Here is an 18,397-nt window from a genome sequence, read left to right as displayed (position 1 = left end):
AGTTGTCCTTTGTCTGTGAATGGCCTCACTTTCCTAAAGTTAGCCAGGATCAAAAAGCACTTACTCTTAGGCCAGAAAAGAATGAAATGCCTCGGACCTCATTTTTCTTCCCATTGCATCCCAAAAACAGACAAAAACGCAGCCTACGGGTTATGTCTTCTTTTCTTTCTTTGTTTCTTTTCTTTCAAGTTTGTTGTTCAACACCCAATGTTGAATAGCTCCCACTTGCAATCTGCCCAGCACTGTTTTACCAGAAAATTCCTTACGTGTAGATTGATAAAGACATTGCGGCCGGGCATGGTGGCTCAGGCCTGTAATCTCAGCACTTTGCGGGGGCCAAGGCAGGTAGATCACCTGAGGTCAGGAGTTCGAGACAAGCCTGACCAACATGGAGAAACCCTGTCTCTACTAAAAATACAAAATTAGCTGGGCGTGGTGACACATGCCTGTAATCCCAGCTACTCGGGAGGCTGAGGCAGGAGAATCACTTGAACCCGGGAAGCGGAGGTTGTAGTGAGCCAAGATCATGCCATTGCACCCCAGCCTGGGCGACAGGGCGAAACTCTGTCTCAAATAAAAAAAAAAAAAAAGAAGACATTGTGCTATTGCTATTCTCCCTAATAAATCCCTGTTATTTTAACAAGGACTTTCTTGAAATACATAACTTGAAACACAGAGGCGTGTCACTAATGGTGGATATTAGTTATCACTTCCAGATAACGGGAAGTTAGATATCCACTTCTGGATAATGATGGGAAATTAGATACCCACTTCCAGATAATGGGGAGATGTTAGATATCACTTCCAGATAATGGAGAGATGTTAGATATCACTTTCAGATAATGGGGGAATGTTAGATATCACTTCCAGATAATGGGGAAGATGTCAGATATCACTTCCGGATAATGGGGGGATGTTAGATATCACTTCCAGATAATAGGGGGATGTTAGACATCACTTCCAGATAATGGGGGAATGTTAGATATCCCTTCCAGATAATGGGGAGATGTTAGACCTCACTTCCGGATAATGGGGGAATGTTAGATAGCCCTTCCAGATAATGGGGAGATGTTAGATATCACTTGCAGATAATGGGGAGATGTTAGATATCACTTCCAGATAATGGGGAGATGTTAGATATCACTTCCGGATAATGGGGGGATGTTAGACCTCACTTCCAGATAATGGGGGATGTTAGACCTCACTTCCGGATAATGGGGGATGTTAGACCTCACTTCTGCATAATGGGGGGATGTTAGGCTTCACTTCCGGATAATGGGGGGATGTTAGACATCACTTCCGGATAATGGGGGATTGTAGACATCACTTCCGGATAATGGGGCGATGTTAGATATCACTTCCGGATAATGGAGGATGTTAGATTCACTTCCGGATAATGGGGGGATGTTAGGCATCACTTCCGATAATGGGGTGATGTTAGATATCAATTCCGGATAATGGAGGATGTTAGATATCACTTCCGGATAATGGGGGATGTTAGACATCACTTCCGGATAATGGGGTGATGTTAGATATCACTTCCGGATAATGGGGGGGATGTTAGATATCACTTCCAGATAATGGCGGGATGTTAGATATCACTTCCAGAACACGATCCCTCCAGTGAGGGTGCGTCTAACCCTCCCCTGCCCAGCATGTTGCCATGGCTCCCTCTGAACCTTCACCTACAGAATTCTCCTGAATGGGAAATTTCTTGACACATATTATAAAGATTCCATGTGTTGATTACATATGGACAAGACCATTCCCATAAATCACGTCTCCATTTTTAAGTGACCTAGCAGCATTCTCTCTTTCTCTCATGTCTGTAATATTTATTAAAGACAGCAACCATATTCCTCTGTGACATCACATCATCATTTTGGTTGCTGTTGTGGTTTAAAACCAACTTTTATAACAATTCTTTAAACTAATATATAAATATTAACAATCTATAAATATATAATATAAATAATATGATATAACAATATCAAAGATAGAGAGAGAGATGTCCCTCTGTATGCATGTGCGATTTGTTCCAGGACCTCCTGCTAATATCAAAATCCGTGGATACTCAAGACCCTGATATAAAATGGCACAGTATTTGCATATAACCTATGCATATCCCCTTGTATATTTTAAATCATCCTTAGATTACTTATAATACCTAATACAATGTGAATGCTATGTAAATAGTTCTTATACTGTGTTTAGGGAATGTTGACCAAAAAGGTCTATAGATATTCAGTAAAAATAAATTCTTTTTTTACAAACTAACAGCAAAGAAAATAAACGTTTTACACCAAAAAAGAGTATTTTTCGCCACACAAATAAAAAATGGTATATATATGGTGTGTATATGTATATATACACGCACATACCATATGTATACCACATATATATGCACCATAAATACATCAAATACATATATACATACACACCATATATATGCACATATATGCACCATATATAAATACAAATAAATATATATGGTGCATATATAAATAAATATATATGCTGCATATATGTGCATAAATATATATGGTGATAAATATATATACAAATATATATATGGTGAGGATATACAAATCCTTCTGTATGAGGCCAGTAAGAAAATCTCAACAATTAAAAAGCTCATTTTCAGTGGCCAATTAATCACAGAGCAATTTTAAAACTATATAAAATTAAACCTACACACATATTAGAAATACAGTCCAATTCACTTATAAACCCAACAAACTTTAAAGTGGATACAGAAAAATTTTATTTACAGGCTTAAAAAAATACATATTAAACCGATGTACTGTTGTTTAAAGAGTATCCACAAAATTCTCACCTCAATGTTTCTTTGCAAAAGAAGTGGAAATCTATAATCCAAAGACCCTTTTCAAAAATGAGCGACTGATAAACCCGATAGATTTATAGCTTCTGTAACATTTCATTGATGTTGTGAATTTTCTTGAGCATTATATTTTAATTAACTTGCAAATGCAATTTTTAAAAAATATTTTTATCCTTGGTTGGTTGAATCCATGGATGCAGAACCATATGGAGGGCCGACTGTGTGTTTTTCACCACAGAATATGCACCTGTTAAATTTAATCGCTATTTGAGGCAGATAGATACCTTCACACCTTCAAATCACACTGTGTAGGTGGCCTCCTGACTTACCTACATGCTCAAGCACTACACAGAAAGTGCTGGTACTGAGAAGGCAACATAATGAATTCTAATATGAAAATGCACAGCCACTTAATTAGAATAGTCATATTTATATTCACCATATACCCTAAGAAAACTGACACAATAGAAATATAAACTGACATATTCCAGGACGCCCCCCCCCCCCCCACACACACACACTGGTCTTTCTATATTGTCAGTTTCATGGAAACAGCAGAAATGGATGAATAATGTAAAACTGGGTCGTATTTTTTTAACAGCATGACGTAGAAGTATCTCGTAGTGCTTGTGTCTCTTGTGCCCAGTTAGGAAAACAAAGCCAATTCTAAGCATTTCAAACACACTGGATTTGAACATTGATTTTAAGTATTACAAAAAAGCAGCCAGGCAGGAACAAGAAGGGGATGAGGCTCCCCAGAGATTGGTACCCGAGGAACTCCTGTTAGTAACTGCAGGATGCCACAACCACTCCTTGAGCCAAAAACAACCCCAAAGAGCAATGGTGTGACCCTAAGTCCACGCGGCTGTGGGCTGAGGATGCCAGAGCTCCTGCTCTAGCCGCTGCCGGCTGCAGTGAGCACTGCCGCTGCCACTTCGCAGGAAGCCGGGAGCTCGCGCTCCTGATACAGCAAGAGCCAGGGCCCAGGAGTGCGGGTGCTTGTGAAGCTGTCAGAGCGGCCGCTGCTGCCCTTGGAACTGTGCTGCCTTAGAGGGAACCCGGGCTTGCCTCCACTTATCACTGTGGTTACTGCTGCCAAAGGCACTACCAGGAAAAAAAAAAATGACTAAAAATACGGATTTGCCCTTTCTCCCACCTTCCCATTTCTTGCCAGTGCCTCCCATTATCAAAATCTTATTAAATATCAGTCAGAAGGGAGTCTGGAAAAGGTAGCTTGCGGATATCCAGTCCCCCGTGATAAAGAAAGAGCACAGAAGGAGGGTGCGCCGACAGACCAGTCACTGCCCTGCCGCTGTGGGTGCAGAGCTCTGCAAGCAGACAGCTCGGTAAGAAGCCTGGACACGGGCCCCTGTGCCCAGATTCCAACTCATGTCACTGCTAGATGCTTTTTTCTATTTCTGTGCTCCTTACTTTTCTCTCTCTTTTCTCTCTCTTTTTGTTACCATGCTCTATCCCTGAATCCACCTAGATTTCCACTCTTTTTTTTTTTTTTTTTTTTTTTTTTGAGACAGAGTCACTCTGTGGCCCAGGCTGGAGTGAGCGGCGCGATCTCAGCTCACTGCAAGCTCCGCCTCCCGGGTTCCCGCCATTCTCCTGCCTCAGCCTCCCCAGTAGCTGGGACCACAGGTGCCGCCACTGCACCCCGCTAATTTTTTTGTATTTTTAGTAGAGACGGGGTTTCACCGTGTTAGCCAGGATGGTCTCGATCTCCTGACCTCGTGATCTGCCCGCCTTGGCCTCCCAAAGTGCTGGGATTACAGGCAGGAGCCACTGCACCCGGCTGGATTTCCACCCTTGTTCAGGAACTATGTCAACCACTCTAAGACCCCTGGAGGCTCACTGACCACTTGCCACATTTTCTCTTACTCTGTTGTCAAGAAAGTAGGTGGATCCTCATAGTAACTGTAGTTTTTGTGGATCCTCATGGAAACTGTAGTTTTTCTTTTTTTACTTTATCTGGTTGGTTCCCTCACAAGAAATCCACCTTATTACTGACCTACCTCAGTACACAATGTGAATAGGGTTAACTACATCATAAATTGTAAAAGTAAGAACAATAGACTTCGAAAGTTTTCTTTGTAAGTGCATGGCACCAGTAAAGGAGTGGGAGAACAAGTTTAGTTTCTGTAACTCTTTGGCCTGTAAGCCATACATTTCAGTACACGTGGTTATGTTATTTTTTCTCTTGATGGTAAATGAATGCTTCAAAAAAACATATCACTCAAGGGAGTTGAGAAAAGGAAATTAAGACTGTTAGAAAAGGACATTAATATTTACTGGTAACACTGAAATCAGAATTATATATTAAAATGAAGTTTCTAAACTAATTTCCATATTTGACTAGAACAAAAACAGCTTCTCTGCAAGATAATACCACACGTTTCCAGAGCTCGTCCAGGATTCATAACAGCTGCATGTTTTGTTGTTTAGAATCAGTATTTTGGTCACTGCATAATTCAATACTTTAAAAAATTGTTTCTATTAAGCAACATAATAAAACAAATGCTCATTTTTTTTACATATCCAAAGGCCTTGAAGAATTTTAAGCAAAAATAGAAGGAAGGAAAATTATAATAAACAACGGCAATATGTTCATTTCCCATATTTTGAGGTCCACCTGTTTAAATGTTTCCAAAGCCATTAAACACATCTGTTATTTTTTCCTCTAGATAAACAAATTATATGAAAAGGTAAATATACGGTTTCTAAAGCCAATTCAGATAGGATTTTCACACTGGGCACTTCACTTCCCTGTGTGCTTCATTTTCATCCTCTACAAAAATCGGTTTCTCTTATTTACCTCTCTGAGTCCTGTGAAGTGTTCTTGGTCCGTGTAATGCAAAGACAAGGCCCACCGCCATCCCTCAGTTAATAATGGGCATGATCATTAGAGTGGGAGCAGCAGCCAGGGTGGTTCTCCATGCAGGCATTCACGCATATGTCCTCTTTTCATATCTTTCATCTTGTGGAGTCTCAACAGGCTGCAGCTTCTCTCACTAGAATATTCAAAAGAGCATTTAAAATTAGGAGGTGGTCTCTAACGTGCCTTGTAGCTCTAATATTCTGGGAATCTTTGAGGCTGTATCCTATACATGGTTATTTTTGTTTTATTTCTATATAACTATTACCTGCCTTCTACCTGTAAAGATATTCCACAATCAGGAACACATCATTTTTTTAGGTATAAAGCAAGACTCCTGAATGGCATGCTTGCATCAGCATTTAATAAGCGTCACCTTGATACTAATTGCATTAAACTTCTGTGGGGAATGTTCTATTTAATATCACTGTGTCATCTACATGGGACCCTGTTCTATTTTGCAGAACAGTTCTCATTATTTCACTGTGTCCCTCCCCTCAAGAAAGAAGACCTGGCCGGCGCAGTGGCTCACGCCTATAATCCTAGCATTTTGGGAGGCCGAGGCGGGCGGATTACTTGAGGCCAGGAGTTCAAAACCAGCCTGGCCAACATGAGGAAACCCTGCTCTACTAAAAATACAAAAAAAATAAAAATAAAATAAGCCAGGCAGGGTGGCGGGCACCTGTAATCTCAGCTACTTAGGAGGCCGAGGCAGGAGAATTGCTTGAACCCAGGAGGCAGAAGTTGCAGTGAGCTGAGATTGTGCCATTGCACTCCAGCCTGAGTGACAGAGTGGTCTCAAAAAAAAAAAAAAAAAAACCTACTGTAACTCAGTTACCAAACCAAAAATGTTTCACTCTTTATTTTCCTCTTCCTCATATCCAGTTATCCCATCTGTTCCAATTCTAAAGGAGCTCTTGTAAACGCTTATTTTTCCATCTGCATTGCCACCATCCCAATCTACACCACACCATCTCTTGCCTAACCTCTGCCATTAGTTTCTTAACCTGCTCTTGGGTGTCTACTCTTCTTCCCCGATGATCTCTTCTCCACATGGTAGACAGAAGAATCTTTATGTGAGTGAGTCTGACTGTGTCATTCCACATCTGAAATTATCCAATGACTTCTCACGGGATTTAAAATGAAGCGAAACTCTTGTCCCACGCCCTATAAGGCCTCATGTAATCTGACCCCGCACGCTTCTTTACTCTCTTCTTAGGCTGCTCTGCTCCACCCACTTCGCCAACTATATTCACTCAGTGATTCGCAGTCTTTAGACTAGGCTGTGATTTTTCTCACATATTTCTATCTACACTGTTCACTGCCTCCACCATTACCACCCTGATCCATAACACTACCATTTCGTGACTGGCTACCCAATTTCTTATCTGGGCTTCCTGCTTCTATTTTTCCACATAGCAGCCAAAGTGACTCTTTCAAAATGTAAACCAATTTATGTTGCTCTCCTGCTAAAATCCCTCAATAGCTCCTCATCACATTTAAAATAAGATTCAGTACCCTGACCCTAATTAACCAAACCTCACAGACCTCACTGGCTCCTCCCGGCCTCCGCTTCCTCCTGTGGCCCCCGTTCCGCCACCCCGCAGCCACCTGGACTCCCCACGGTTCTTCCACATAGCAAGGCACCTAAGAACCCCACTGCTCCCCCGCCAGGAGCCCTCTGTCCCAAGACATCTTCAGGGCTCTCGCCTTCATGTCAGTTTTCTATTCAAATAGCATCTCCTTAAAAAGACCTTCCCTGGCCTCCCCAAAATCCTTACACTTCCCCCAATCACTTCATCTTTTTTTTTTAAAAGACCTTTATCGAGGCTGGGCATGGTGGCTCTTGCCTGTAATCCCAGTACTTTGGGAGGCTGTGGCAGGCAGATTACTTGAGGACAGGAGATCAAGACCAGCTTGGCCAACATGGTAAAATCCCATCTCTACTAAAAATACAAAATCAGCCAAGCGTGGTGGTGCACATCTGTAGTCTCAGCTACTTGGGAGGCTAAGGCAGGAGAATCGCTTGAACCCAGGAGGCAGAGGTTGCAGTGAGCTGAGATCGTGCCACTGCACTCCAGTCTGGGCAACAGAGCAAGACACTGTCTCAAAAAGGCAAAAATAAAATAAAAAGATCTTTATTGAGATGTAATTTACATATCATAAAATTCATCTAATTTTAACATATGATTCAATGATTTTAGTAAACTTGCTAAGTCTGCAACCATCACCAGAATCCAGTTTTAGAACATTTCCATCTTTGCAGTAAGTTCCCTCAGGCCAGTCAGCAGCAAATCCCCTTTCCCTCTCTCAGCCCTGGGTAAATGAAACTGACCCAGGGGTCTCACAGATATTTTTTGATAAATATAGGAATTGACCCTTCTAATCTTAAAGCTTGAAACTTGTATTTCTTTAAACTGAGTTCCTCCCTCAGAAAATGATCATCAGGTCTCTCAAAAAAAAGTATCAAACAACTGAAACTCACCAGATCATCGCATCCAGACAACGAGATGCCAGACCCCGCATTCACCATGATGGCTTCCTTGCGTCTCCCTAGTTCCTGTTTCCTTACACACAGTTGCATTTTTTCCCTGCTATATAAACTCCTGGTTTTAGTGGGCCAGGGAAGAGATGGATTTGAGACTGAGTTTCCATCTCCTCAGCTGCAGCACCTGATTAAAGGTTCTTCCTTGGCAATACTCATGGTCTCAATCACTGGCTTTCTGTGCAGCGAGTAGCAGGACCTTGACCAAACCCCTGGTGTTTTGGTAACATAAACACTCATCTGCCTTCTTTTTCCATAGATTTGCCTTTTCTAAACATCCCGTATAAATAGAACGGTTAAAATATGTGGTCTTTAGAACCTGACTTCTTGGTATATTATACTTAAATAACGTGTTCAACTAATTCTATTGAACATCCACTTTATGCCATATATATGCAATAAAATATATATAAAATATTACATATATATAACCCCATGCTCTACTGAGGAGAATAGAGTGAGCAAATAATCATACAAACAGTGTCAAATTTCATGGAAGTTTCATGATGCTCTGGGAGCATGGCTGGGAGTGGGGAAGGCTTGCCTGTGGAGCAGTATTGGACTATGACTGAAGAATAGCAGTTACCTAGGCAAAGGGCAAAGTGTTTCAGATAGAGGGATCAGGACATGCCTAGTAACAGAAGGGAGTGTGTTTAACATGACTCTGGAGAAAATACTTGGCTGGAGCACTGACAGGAAACAAAGGACGGTGGAGACAAGGCTTTCTCATCACTTTCTATCCCTGTATGTTTGTTATTTCACTATTGTTTCCAAAGTTATCACTAGCAGACATTGCAGTGTGTATATACTGTTTACATCCTTCACTACAACATAAGCTCCTTGAGGGTATAAACTTTGATTTATCACTATTATTCCAATATTTAGAAGAGGGTTTGCCATAATAAGCATTCAATAAATACTTGTTGAATGAAATATTCAAATAAGAGACTGGGGAGCCCTAATAATTAACACATTAAGAATGCAGACATTTGTTAATTAGAATAAATTAAATAGCTACTGAGAGCCATCTTATGCAACATCTTAATACATCTAAGCTATGTTCAGATGAGAGGAATTCAGTGAAATAATGAATTTGGGGGAAAAATACTAGCAGATTTACTTTTTAACTAATAATAGACTGGAAATATTTAAAGTATAATGAACTACTTAACATTGGTATATGTTAATAACTTATTTAAATGTATCAATGATTTTTGTTAGTGATAGCTCTTGAATACTATAGTTATTTCACTCTTTTTTAACCTCATAGATTAATTTCATAAATGCAATCAGCTGAATGTAACTTAATAAAGATGTGGCTTCCAACATTTATATGTTGTCAGGAAGAAAAAAATGACTTTCTCAGTTATTTTTATAAAACAAGATGACTTTCTGTGGAGTAATTCTCTTGAAAGAATAAGTACTGGGTGAATAAAATATGCTAGAAATATGTATCTATTTCAAACATATATTTAAATAGGTTTTTTTAAATAATAGGCCACATTTTAGGTCCATGGATTTCAATAGATTTTTTCTTTAGAAAAAAAATCAAATTTTTATGACTTCATTTAGTTTTAATAAAAATACTTTAATAAAATCATATTGTATAAGGTCATTCACACTATATTGATGATTGCTCCAATTATGAAACCTAGCCAAATTTAGACAGGTTTAAAATAAATCAGTGCTTTTAAAAAAGTAAGCCTCAGTTGTACATTGTGTTATAAACTGAAGGTCTTATGTTATGGAAACAAAGATGTTACTTCTCAAAAACAATGTAATTATCACTTCAAGGTGGCAAGTAAATCTAGAAATCAGATTCCACTGAGATGCTATAAAAGTTCTGCTTATCACAAAATAAGTCAATAGACTCAAAATAGTCTGTAAACAACAGATCAATAAAAATGCCTTAAAATGCCATTTAATTGATTCCAAAGTATTTCCTGAGGACTTTCTTCTTGGGAAAAGCTGCTTGCTTTAGGATTCCAAACAAAGGGAGCCCGGAAGCTGCCCGGAAATCCCTGAAGGTACGTCTGGAAGAACGTGCTCTCCGCGGCTGGGTGAACAACGATGTTGGTGCAGAATTGGAAATGCTCATTTTTGAAAGGGACCTGCAACCAACCATTTGATACCAGCACATTCCCTGATATTCCCACTAAATATCTAGTTAGTAAATTCTAGTAAGAAAAATATCTTCCTCCAAAGGACAAGTTAGACCTTTGTATAGTGTCAATAGTTAAAAGTTTTTCTGTATAACCGCAAATCATGTCGTCTCCAACCATCCAATCTATTTTTACCCCTTAGGGTCATTCAGGAAGAAAAATAAACTCAGCTTGGGGACGGACTAGTCACTGGAGGTAAAGGAGAGAATGGAATCTAGGGTGGCTCTTAGATTTACAGCTTGTATTTATATGAGACTGTGCATGGTAAATACGGTTTTTTTAAGCGGCATGTGTTATAGTTGTCAAATTTATATAAACATACAGATTGATGCATTATAATTCTGCCTTTAAACAAAGTGCTTAATGCCATATTTAAATTGCAAATGTTGACTTCAATCGAATCTCCTCATGTTAATAAAATATTAGGAACTCTATCAAATATAATTCTGATTATGATAATATAGTTTTTCAGAAGCCAAATTTTCTTCAGGTCCAAGAATCCTACAGCACGTGTATGAGGAATAGTTCTATCTTAATAGATACCTTTGTATCCAGCAGAAAAGCATCCACATGCCACTTTGCAGTAAGTATCAAATAAAAATATAAAGATGCAAACACTTCACACAATGCAATGTCCTTCCTTGATTTTCTGTGAAGAAAACTATACATGTGTTTGTGGACTAGCTGTGTATATAATCAGGTTCTAAAATTAACAGAAAACAAAAGAACTGAGGTGCAAACAGGGAAAAGGGAAAACAGACAATGCAAGAAAAAGCTGAGGATGACAGCAGGGAAGGCTGTCCAAAGTGACACAAGGTGATAGCATGCCTCGGTAAGAATGCTGAACCGTAGACTTTAAAAACAGAGAGAGCCTCTTCTGAAAGTATACAACTTGAGTATCTGTAAGAGTGTGCGTGTGAATGTGTTTGTGTGTCATGACAGTGAATAAGGAGAGTTCACACACAAAAATTTGAAATTAATTGTCCCTATAGTATATATTAGCCTGCTATTGCTGCCATCATACATTAACACAACACCTATTTATTATCTTATAGGTGCCATGAGTGAGAAGTCTGAGTACAGCATGGCTTGACTGGGTTCTCCATATAGGGGCACACAAGGTGCAAGTCAAGCTGTCAGCTGGCCTGGACTCTTCTTTGGAGCGTCTGAGGGACAACCTGCTTCCAGGCTCATTGAGATTGTTGGCAGAATTCGGCTCCACGGTGCTAAAGGAGTGAGTGTCCTCATGATTTTGCTAGCTATTGGCTCAGCTTTTGAAGCTACCCACTTTCTGTGGCTTTTGGCCCCCTGTATCTTAAATGCCAGTAATGACATCTCCAACCTTTTCACTTATAATCTCTGATTTTCTCTTCTACCCTCCTCTTCTGATGTTTAATGAGCTCGTGAGATTAGATCCAGCTCACCTGGATAATCTAGGTTAATCTCCCTATCCTAAAGTCAACTGAGGAGTAACATTAATTACATCTGCAAAGCCTCTTTGCCATGTAACAGAACAGGACGTAACACTAGGTGGCTGAGATCACGAGGACCAAAGCTCTGCCTACCACAAGGTAGCAATACAATATGTTAAAGATAAATCAGCATGTTCGTCAAAGGATGCAAAATGTCATCCAGACAGCAGGGACAGGTCTAAGAGATCTGTTGTACCCCATGCTGATATACTTCAAAATTGCTGAAAGAGTAGGTTTTAAGTGGTCTCACCACAAACAAAAAAATAAGTATGTGTTTAGCTAGATTTATCCATTTCACAATATATATGTATTTCAAAACATCATGTTAGGCCAGGTGCAGTGGTTCATATCTGTAATCCCAGGGCTTTTGGGAGGCCAAGGCAGGAGGATTGCTTAACCCAGGAGTTTGAGACCAGCCTGGGAAATATAGGGAGACTTCTATAAAAGGGCTCTACAAAAAATAAATAAATACATACATAAATAAATAAATTATCCAGACACAGTGGTGCATGCCTGGATGGCCCCAGCTACTTGGAAGGTTAAGACAGGAGAATCGCTTGAGCCCAGCAGGCAGAGGCTGCCGTGAGCTGAGATCATGCCACTGTACTCCAGCCTCAGTGACAGAGCAATACTCTGTCTCAAAATAAAAAAAAAAGAAAAGAAAAAAGAAAAAAACACACACTGTGTTGAATGCCATAAATAGACACAATTATTATTTGTCAATTGCAGTAAATAAAGCACATGTATATTAAAAAAAGACAAATCAACAGTGCAACAGAAGGGACTGAGAAGGGACACAAACATAGAGGCACGGTAGGACAGTGAATAAGAAAAGCAAAAAGCAAGACTGACCTCGACTCAAGTGCTGCCTGGGCCACTTATTATCCATGGGACTCTGAGCAAGTTATGCAACTTCTGTGAGACAGTTTTCTCAGGTATCAATAAAGCGTAATGAGAACTATCTCACAGGACTATTGAACACCAAGCAATAAGAGCTCAAGAAATAATAAATACTGCATCGCTAGGTATGCCGCATGGTTGCCTGACTGCTCTTCACTGGGGGCACAAAGCTATCTTTTACAGTTTTGCTTATAATATCTAGAGAACGGAAGCATGCTTTCATTTGACATGGATTATTTGGATAAATTGTCTTAGATAGCTATTTGGTTTGAAATGTATAGAAGACTCATTTTCTTACTTGTGGTTTTATTGTTTCCTAGTCTCCTAAGATCATGGTGTGGTAAAAGATCAACTATAGATAGGGGCAGCATGAAGCAGCAAATAAAAATTGACTTGGATAGATTGAGATTTCAGTCCTAGCATACAATTATTTTCCTAGTATGTTTGAATAACTGATTTATTTTCTGAGCCTCACACCTCATATCTGTAAGACAGAAATAACCAAGCATCAGTGAGCGTAAAATCTGTTAATATATATAAAAGCAATTATAGTCTTAAAAGTGCTGTAAAACACTGTTGTGATGATGTGGATAATGGTGGTGGCAGTAGTACACTTTATCTGTGTATCAATAGTTGGGAACTAAAGAATACAATTTTTTTTGCAGGGGGACGGAATTTCACTCTTGTTGCCCAGGCTGGAGCGCAATGGCTTGAGCTTGGCTCACTGCGACCTCCGCCTCCTGGGTTCGAGCGATTCTCCTGTCTCAGCCTTCTGAGTAGCTGGGATTACAGGCATGTGCCACCACTCATTTTGTATTTTTGGTAGAGACGGGGTTTCTCCATGTTGGTCAGGCTGGTCTCTAACTCCTGACCTCAGGTGATCCGCCCTCCTTGGCCTCCCAAAGCGCTGGGATTACAGGCATGAGTCACCGCACCCAGCCCAGAATGCAATATTTAATTGAAAAATTCACTGGATTTAAGAGCATACTCAAAACTGTGAAAGGAAAGATCGATGTACTTGAAAATATTGCAACAGACACTATCCAAACTGAAGCAAAGTGAGAAAAAAAAAGACTAAAAATAAAATACAAACTCAGTGAACAGTGGAAAAACAGCCAGCAATCTAACATACATGCAAGTAGAGCCTGAGAGAAAGCAAGAGTAGGATGGGGAGGAAGGAGGTAGGAAGATACGGAAAAGAAAATAGCTAAATATTTTACTGGTTTAATGAAAGCTATACACTCACCAATCCAACAAATTCAGCTGACTAAAATCAGGACAAACCACAAAGAGAAGCACCACAAGCTATATCAAAATGAAACTACTGTAACCTAGTCATGAAGAAAAAGCTTGAGAACAACTGGAGGAAAAAAACGTACTGCACACAGTGGAACAAAAATGAGAATGACTGAAATTTATCAGAAAGGAAGCAAAAACAAGGGATTAGAATTTTACTTTAAAAATTTTAAAAACTGTCAACCTAGAACTGTAAATTCAGCAAACAGCAACACCATCATTCAAAAATAAGGATAAAACAAACTTTTTAGAAAAATAAAGCTGGGGTGATTTCTCAACAGCAGACTTTACAATAAATGCAGAAATAAATTATTTATAATAAAAGAAAATAATATCAAATAGATACTTGGATTTACAATATACAAAAAAGATAGAACACAAGAATGCTACCTTGGGGGTAAATGTAATTTTTTTTTATCATTTTAAAAAAATTATTTAAAATAAAATTAACAGTTAAAGCAAGACAAAAGTGTAATGTGAAATTTATAACATATGCAGAAATAAAATGCATGGTAATTCTCAAAAAAAGATAAGAGAAAATTGGAAACATTCTCTTATAAGTTTCTTAATTATTATCAAAATGGGTAATATTATTTGAAGGTACATTGTGATAAAAATGGGCAGGAGACAGAAGGTACACTGTTTAATGGTCTTATATGCAAAGTGGTAAAATATTATTTGAAAGTATATTATGATGAGTTAAAGATTGTAAACCCAAAAACAACATTTATAAAATAAAATAAAGAGCTGTAGCTAATAAGGTCATAGTGTACAAACATTAAATAATATTCAGTCAACATGAAAAAAGGTGGACACCCAAAAGAAATAAGAAAAATATGGAACAAATAGGAAATGAATAGCAAGATGGTAGATTTAAACCCTACTATGCCCATAATTACATTAAAGGTGAATATTCTAAATACTAAATTTGAAAACATAGATTTTTTTTTTCATAGACACAACATTCCATCTAAAAGAAATTCACTTTAAAAGTAAGAGGAAGAACAAAAATGTACTACATAAGTTCTAATAATAAGATATCTAATTAAATCAGGAAAAGGAGGGATGTCAGGGTACAGAAAGCCATTTTATAATCGTAAAAGTGTTAATGCATCAAGAGGACACAAGAATCCTAAATGGAAGCATCACATAACAGCTTCGAAATATATAAAACATTTGATAGAAATGAAAATAAAAAGACAAATCCAGAATTATAGCAACAGAGGGCAGAGAAGGCAGAAAAAAAACAGTTAAGAAGAATTAATGTATTTCTTTTATGCTTTCCAACTCCCTTCTGGCATAAGTTTTCAAGATTTTGTAGTTCCATTGATGTACATGGTATCTCTTCCCAGAGCAGATCTTCAAGCCAAGAACAACTTAGGCAGAGGTGATTCTGGCTACAAAGAACTTTCAGGAGATTGGCGGGCTAGATTTCTTAACTTTATCTCGGTTTGCCATGCTAAATCTTATGGTCCCTTTCCTTTATAATCAGTTGCTCAGCCATTGCCAAACTAAATCAATGGAATTATGCATTTAACAGGTACCGAAACTACACAATCAATGTAATTAGTTTTGATGTTTTCTCCTTTGTGTAGCTGATTTTCAGATATACAAGATATCTTTTAAGATCACCACAGTGGCTTTCTAATTTTCCACCTGCATCTTGAGTGGAGATTTTAAATCCTAAAGCTTATCTTTTGGTTTTCCTTTCTATATGTTTTCCAGCACAGCCAAAAGCAAGCCTTCTACCACATCATGCAGTCGAAAGCAAAGAGAAATTAGACGACGTCTTCTCTGCTCCATTGCTCCTTTGCCATTGCTTCTCTGTGGACAGCTGCATCCCTCTGCTAATTCAGGTACTCCTGGATAGACCCTCACAATTCCGGCCTCATGGAACTTCAGTAATTCTATTTCCACATGCTGTCACTGCAGCTCTGAGTAGCGCAACATCCCGTGTCTTTCCTCAACCCTGCTTCACTTCTGTAAGTAGTCCCTTTATCACATTCTCTTTAATAAACTATTTGAGTGACTCCAGTCTCCTGTTGTAGCCATGACTGACAATCAATTGGCATCAGGAGTTGGTATTCTCCAGATGGGATCTGCATCTGAGTCACTCATATATTAAATAAGTATATAAATAACTTCTTTGTTGAGGAAGTCAGCACTGACAATTTGTGGCATGCAGTGACATCTTTACTAGTCAAATTATTGGCGGAAACAAGGAATGGGATGCAGATAGAGGGCGAGTGTTTGATGATGAAGGGGCTGTTGAATTTGGTAACTGGCCAGGCCAATAAAGGTGATTTAACAGCAGAATCTAGATAGGATGCTTTTGGAAAGATCCTCCTTATGGTGTAGAGCAGAGTAGAGAATTACAAGATATAAAATGTGAAAGGGCCAGGCGCGGTGGCTCACACCTGTAATCCCAGTACTATGGGAGGCCGAGGCGGGCGGATCACGAGGTCAGGAGATTGAGACCATCCTGGCCATCATGGTGTAACCTCATCTCTACTAAAAATACAAAAATTAGCTGGGCATGGTGGTGTGTGCCTGTAGTCCCAGCTACTTGGGAGGCTGACGCAAGAGAATCTCCTGAACCTGGGAGGCGGAGGTTGCAGTGAGCTAAGATTGGGCCACTGCACTCCAGCTTGGGCAACAGAGCGAGACTCTGTCTCAAAAACAAAACAAAAAAAATGTGAAAGGCTTTAATATTTTTGCCATGTTGCTAACTGAAACAATTCAATAGACTTTTTCACAGCATCAGCAAAAACTAATATATGTATATAGTCAATGGCCCTTTGATATTTAGCTACACATTAGACAAAAAGGATAAGAATATATTTACAAGAACTTGTGAAAACAATACATTTTTTCTCACAGTCTATGTGACCTTTTATCTTTATCACATTTTCCACATGAAAATAGTCTTTAATCCAAATTTTACTGGTGGAAAATCATATTTATATAATTTTGCATTGTCGTTTTGCCTCATAGATGTAAAAGGAATGAATAAAAAATCATTTTAGGTATCTTTTAATACCAAATAATTACGAACTATAATTCTTTTCACCATAGAATTGGTACGGTAACTCCCAAGTTAGAAGTTAGAGATATTGTTTCTAGGACTAACCAAACTTGCTTATTTGTTAAGACATTTTCCTCAAACTGGATAAATTCAAATGTGTGGGGGGGGGTTTCAATTTCCACAAATATGACTGACTAGGTATCTTGCATTTCTTCTGATTTTTATTCATATAACACATCAAAATGCTAAGTTGGGACACACAAATGGGCTTGCATAACATGTAAAGCATGGATGAGCCTGCATGAAGGTGAAGGAAGTCCATGTGGGCAGGACCTAGGCAGGGCCACAGCATGAGGAGGAAAGCTAGCATTGAAGCCACCAGACTCCCTGGGACCACACCCAGTGTCCTGTGGCCTAGAGTTCAGACCTGAGACCATCTGCACAAAGCCAGACCCCTGAGAATGGAAAAACAATCTACCTAACTCCTGTCTCCATTTTCATAAAGATGGAGAAAAAGTAAAAACTTCCCCCCTGCTGATGTGGTACCCACTGGGCTGCCATGGTTGGGAACCTCAGTCCATACTGTTTATGTGGACCTCAATACACAAGCCAAAATTGTAGTATAAAGAGGACCTGCGTCTACAGTGCCCAAAGGGACCAAGAAGAAACAAGCACAAATCCTGCGAAGGAACATTCCGACTGACAGCTAGCTGAACTACAAAAACAACGAGCAAAGCAAGAACACAGTGGGACGCCCTCAATGTATTCAGAGAAAATAATGGGCAATGAAGAATAGTTTATACAGCTAAAGTATCTTTCAAGAATGAGGACAAAATAAAGACAAATGAGCAGATTTTGAAAGTGTTTACTTCTAAATAACCCTCAATAAAAGTTTCTAAAGGTTGGGCTTCAAAAACAAAGAATAGGGTCCCATAAGGAAGGTCTGAAATGTATCAAGGAAGGGAGATAAGGAACACAGAGTGGATCTAACTGACTCTTGCTTTTGTTCAGTATTAAACAATGTCTAATTTGTGAGTTATAAAAGCAAGGCAGAAATTTTAAAACTACAACAATTGCAGATGTGATTTGAAAGGAATGATAAGAAATAAATCATTCTAAGGTCCTTGAATCTGAGGGTGAAGAAAGTAAAGACACTGATCAACTTTAGGACTTACGTTTTATACACACATTCAAATTTTAAGAGTGACTATTACAATAGTATAACAAAGGACATAGCTTCCAAACAGTAATGGAGACGTAAATTAAATACTCTC

General features: G+C 38.9%; 1 long non-coding RNA gene across 1 annotated transcript in view; it reads right to left on the bottom strand.

Moving 5' to 3' along the window:
- The window catches only part of LOC112625452, an 80,820-nt gene that overhangs the window by 40,028 nt on the left and 22,395 nt on the right, over nucleotides 1-18,397 (bottom strand). The window contains exon 2 of the long non-coding RNA XR_003119597.1: nucleotides 5,664-5,859. This is a non-coding gene — a long non-coding RNA (uncharacterized LOC112625452). The remainder of the gene's footprint in view (nucleotides 1-5,663; nucleotides 5,860-18,397) is intronic.

This window comes from Theropithecus gelada, chromosome 5 (genome assembly GCF_003255815.1).
Source record: "Theropithecus gelada isolate Dixy chromosome 5, Tgel_1.0, whole genome shotgun sequence".
Taxonomy (NCBI): domain Eukaryota; kingdom Metazoa; phylum Chordata; class Mammalia; order Primates; family Cercopithecidae; genus Theropithecus; species Theropithecus gelada.
This window is presented reverse-complemented; position numbering and strand designations above follow the sequence as displayed.